We start from the raw sequence: 5,696 nt of genomic DNA, 5'->3' as shown, positions 1-5,696 counted from the left end.
CTGCAGTATGACTAATGAGTATATTGTCTTTTGTTTGTGAGAACATCTTAGTCGGCCTTGCATTGATTTGCCTTGATTGTTTACGAAAGCTATCTCCCTTTTCTTCCAAATATGTTTCAAATTCCCCAGTACAAAAAATATTTGTATTACCGGTAGTTTCCAGCAATTAGGTAACATGCTTTCAAAATTATGAACTTGAATGAATTTTGAAATCCCTTGGATCTTTTGCCATTGTTAGGTGCAACATTATTTTCTTCAATTTGTTTTTATTTTATTAGCTAGGTCACATTATGTGGCCTACCTTTCGTTCCTTAGAGAAGTATCTGGTACTGATGACCATTCCTGTCCCAGTCCCAACAGGGAGACCAGCCTGCGGCACTGGGGACCTCTTCTGACCTGGAATGGCCACAGGGAGACCAGCCTGCGGCACTGGGGACCTCTTCTGACCTGAATTGCCACAGGGAGACCAGCCTGCAGCACTGGGGACCTCTTCTGACCTGGAATTGACACAAGGAGACAAACATGGGGCACTGGGGACCTCTTTTGACCTGAATTGCCACAGGGAGACCAGCCTGCAGCACTGGGGACCTCTTCTGACCTGGAATTGACACAAGGAGACAAACATGGGGCACTGGGGACCTCTTTTGACCTGAATTGCCACAGGGAGACCAGCCTGTGCCACTGGGGACCTCTTCTGACCTGGAATTGCCACAGGGAGACAAACATGGGGCACTGGAGACCCTCATGGCAAATTAAACGTTATACGCACCAACAAAAGAAACGCAAAATGAAAGAAATCAGAATTTAACACGAAGTAATTTGTTGGTCAGTGGTTACAGTCACTACGATGCAGCTAAGGAAAATTGAAGATCACAAACTGTATCCATGTGCAGGTTTTTTCGTTGACCTGTCCTTTTTTATCTGGCCAATTGCACAACTGCCAACACATACAGTAGACCATGTGACACAATAGCCCAGGACATCTACATCAAGGTGCGTCACCCTTGGTGAGGGACCACGACAGCCTCTACAGCATCCGCCATACCAGGTGTGTGAAAGAAATCGGCCAAGATGGTGAGGCAGGACCAAGCTGGTTCACGTTCAGGCAATTCAGCTGCACAAGGGCTCTGAGATGGAATTCTGCAGGCACACACCACTCCTATTATGATAACTGATATTGTCGGACCACACACAGCACAACTCGCAACGAGATACGTACACAACGTTCAGGTCGGATTTTAACCCCATCTAGCATACATAGGTGTTGTATAGACGGGCGTGACAATGTCAACCACATCCAGGCACTTGCACTGGCACTGGCACTACAGGAGAAGTCAGGTAGTTCTTGACTCCCAAGGTGGACTCGCACGTACTAACTGCATATACCCTAAATTTTGATGTCAGCGACTACTGTCAACTGTGATGGCGTGTGTCACACTAAACATTCAACTGCTTTCCGTGGATCATTTAAGTCAATCCATCAAATGTCATCCAAAAAGTACATTTGTGTGTATCATTCTGGGGGAGTTTATTAATATCACAATCACATTGGATATTGTCATGATTTTACATATTTTGGTTTAGATTTATAAGTTTTTAAATGCTTTTGATTATTTATTTGTGTAACATTTCAATAAACCTTCTGAATAACAAAATAATGAGTGAGTGAGTGAGTTGGGTTTAACGCCACTTTTAACAGTATTCCAGTTATATCAAGGCGTATCACCTTAATGTGGGAGAAAAGCCTGAAGTGATGCAGGTCTAAGATGTTTACCACTTCGTCGCAACCCATCAGCACGGTTTTGGTGCTGACAATCCTAGAAACATTATCGGGGTGAACTGGCATTCGAACTCATAAACAAGCAAAATAATGATCATTGTAAAGGTTATCTTCACATCCATTCTGTTTTGGCGTCTAATAAACATGTGCATGAATTATTTATATATAAAAGTTACTCAATTTAAAGTGATAGGAAGTGTACGGTCTTGGATGATTTAGACTTATTAATTTTTAGGGGACAAAATGTAAAAAGTATGTTCCATTGCCGGGAATCGAACCCGGGCCGCCTGGGTGAAAGCCAGGAATCCTAACCACTAGACCACAATGGAAGCTGATGAAAATGATGTAAATCAACGATCATAAATTAAAATGCTTTCTTTTGTTTCCGTATACACACGATGTTGTTGGTAAACTTTGAGAAAACATATCAAATAACTAATGACCTCCATCTCGATTACTGTAACTAGAAATTAATGTAAACTACCTATTTAGACCTTATAGCCAATAGTCCGTTATCTCACCTGGTCACTCACTTCGGTAGGCCGATATCGTAAATTTTCAAACTTCAGTATGTTTTACTGTTAGTAGTCCGTAATTACTAGCAAAGCCCTTGAACACTCAGTATGTGTATTTTGTGTTAGGGTCCGGGCATCATGTATTTATTCAAAACGTTTTCGATCAAATCATAAAATAGCGCACCTTTTATGAAAGGGAGTTAACTCTTTCAACATAATCTATCCGAGTTAGTTCAAACCTCGACCAAGACAAAGTAAGATCGAGCCTCGTGAACAGAAACGTTTATTTTATTCCATATCGTTTCAACAGGAACATTCATATCCTGTTTACAACAGATCAACTGTATAAGTGAATTTTGTAAAAAATGGGGACTGTCTCTCAATATGAACAAATCAAAGATATTCGTTTTTAGAAATGGTGTTAAGGAACTGTGAAAATTGGACTTACAGAGAAGAAAAGATAGAGACTGTTTCATCTTATAAATATTTGGGACTATTTTTCACTCCTAAATTGCTATGGACAAAAGCAACGGCAACACTTGCACAACAAGCAGAAAAAGTATGTCATTATATCTATAAAATAAACTATCTATGTGGAGGATTACCAATCACTACTGCAATCAAGATGTTCGAATCCATGGTTTTACCAATATTAACATATGGCTCTGAAGTTTGGGGGTTCCAATACTACGAAACTAAAGAGATGGTACAGACTAAATATTACAAACGGATTCTTAACCTACCAAATAATGCAAGCAATGACGCTGTTCTTGGTGAAACTGGAAGACAGCGATTATATGTGTATTATATTAGTAAATGTATTAAATACTGGACAAAATTAATCTCTATGAACACTGATCGTCTACCGAAGCAAACGTATTTAATGATGTACAAATTAGATGAAGCTGGCCGTATATCCAACATATATATAAAAAAACATTCTTTTCAAGTATGGATTTGGCTACGCCTGGATAATTCAAGATGTTGAAGATCCGCAAATATTCATTTTACAATTCAAACAACGTATCGTGGACTGTGGTCAACAACGTTGGATTGAAAACCTATCTCAAAAATCAAAACTTGAAACATATTTAACTTTCAAATCGGTATTGACAATAGAAATGTACCTTCAGGAAGTAAACAAGAAGATCTATCAAGAAACCCTAACAAGATTCCGATGCAGCTGCCATAAACTTATGATCGAAACTGGACGTCATAACAATACAGAAGAAAATAAAAGATTTTGCCCACAATGTCAAAAATTAGATTTTAACTACATTGAAAATGAATATCATTTCCTTCTTATTTGTACTTCATATTCAACATTACGTTTACATTTTATTGATACATATTTTCACACTAATCCATCCTATGAACAGTTTGTAAATCTTATGTCTTCTAAATGTAAATACACTATTACACAACTTGCTAAATATATCTACCACGCTTTTAGATTACGCGAGTCACTTACAATTCACTGATGTATTATTTATGTATTATATTCTTTTCATGTATTTATGCATACACTTTATTGAGATCATGTATGTTCTATGAGCCTATGGCCTGAAACTTGGAGGAAATAAACCTGTTTATTATTTTGTAATCGGTTTTTAAATGTGGACAGGAAATTGTTATTTTCAAAGGTTTGTATGCCCAGCCAATATTCTGTTGAGATGAAGGAAATAATATGTGACCAAGAATTTCTTTAAAATTTAATCAAATGTTATAATGAATTTAGATGGATACCATCAAATTTAAATCCAAAACAAAATGCAAACTAGTTACTCCTAATGTCCATATACAAGACAAGTCCAGAATGTTTAGTTACTAAAGTAACAATGATATTTATTTACTCTATATTTGAGCAGCACTTGTGAACATCTGGGTTAGAATTGGTCTTCCACAACCCATGCTTGTGGTAAGAGGCAACTAACAGGATCAGGCGGTTGCAGGCTGTCTCCAGACTGCCGTCATATATACTGATCCGCAAAAGAATCAAAACCCCAAGTAACATTGCATGAAAAGTGGTCATGTGTTATTTTTGTCAAAGTTTCTATAATCTGACATTACCTTGTCCGGAAAAATGAAATTTGATGACAATGGCAATAAAACCGATCGCCCAAACGCATCACGGCAACAGCCATGGTGACCCGATGCACTGAGTTCCGTGCAAATTGAAATGCACATGCGTTCCCCCATTTCTTGACCTATAAAAATCCTCCCACATTCGTTATTAAATTGCTACCACATGCCAAGATTGACCAGAAATCAGCGACACCAAGCCCTTGGATGATTGCAAGCTGGACAAACAGCCCGACAAGTAGCCAATGCAATTTAGTCAACGTAAGGACCATATACAGGCTCCAGCAACGGTACCAGGCCATCAACACTACGTAGTGGAAGACTAAGGGTCACCACCCGACGTCTCGATCGTCAGATTGTGCGACAGCATCTTCAAGATCGCTTTGTTACTGCTGCGGAAACTGCTCGACAGACCCTGGGGACACACCAGCGACACTCTAGTGCGGACACCGTGCGTCGACGATTGACGAGCAGACACCTCCACTGTCACAGGCCACACCGAGGACCCATTTTGACACCACGTCATCGCCGGGACCGTCTTCACTGGGCAGCACAGCACCAGCGTTGGCGCCACCAGCACTGGAGAAGAGTCCCCTTCTCAGACGAGAGCCGTTACTGTATCTCAACAGCAGATGGCAGAGAGAGAGTCTGGCGACGCCGCGGGGAACATTATTCGGATGCTTATGTTGTTGAGAGAGATTCGTGGGGTGGTCCGACAGTCATGGTGTGGGTGGAATTGGTCTTGCACAGAGGGTCAGCCCTGTGGTCTTCCAGAACATCTGTCCAGGGAGAGGCAATGGTGTCACAGCAGCTCGGTACATTGATCAAGTCTTGAGACCACACGCCATACATCATTTGGCATGTCGCCGCAACCACGAGTTTCAGCATGATAACGCCCGTGCCCACACTGCACGAGCAACAAGAGACTTCCTCCAGCTGAATGGCATCAGAACCATGCAGTGACCTGCCCTCAGTTCCGATTTAAATCCCATTGAGCACCTGTGGGACGAGATTCAAAGACGGCTGAATGAGGTACGACCAACTGCAGCTGAACTGCGTCAGGCGTTCCTCAGAGTTTGGGCTCAAGTGATTATGGCCTTCACCAACCACCTCATCCATTCCACGCATCGACGTTGCACGGCAGTCATCAATGCACATGACGGACACACGAGACACTGACTTGTGATGTCATTTTCTCAGAGACTAGTGAAATGTTTCACTTGAAGAACATTTGACACTTTAATTTCAACCTTGATAAGTTTTGCCAAGTTTCATCTTTTTAATGTGTCTCAAAGTATTTTTACAGTGTTTGGACAAAT

General features: G+C 40.9%; 1 non-coding gene across 1 annotated transcript; it reads right to left on the bottom strand.

The window, feature by feature from the left end:
* Positions 1-2,037: 2,037 nt before the first annotated feature.
* Positions 2,038-2,109, bottom strand: Trnae-uuc (transfer RNA glutamic acid (anticodon UUC)). Its single transcript has one exon. It is a non-coding gene; the product is annotated as a tRNA-Glu (tRNA).
* Positions 2,110-5,696: the final 3,587 nt, after the last annotated feature.

The sequence above is a fragment of the Haliotis cracherodii genome, unplaced genomic scaffold, assembly GCF_022045235.1.
Source record: "Haliotis cracherodii isolate W230 unplaced genomic scaffold, xgHalCrac1.p SCAF_1, whole genome shotgun sequence".
Lineage (NCBI taxonomy): Eukaryota > Metazoa > Mollusca > Gastropoda > Lepetellida > Haliotidae > Haliotis > Haliotis cracherodii.
This window is presented reverse-complemented; position numbering and strand designations above follow the sequence as displayed.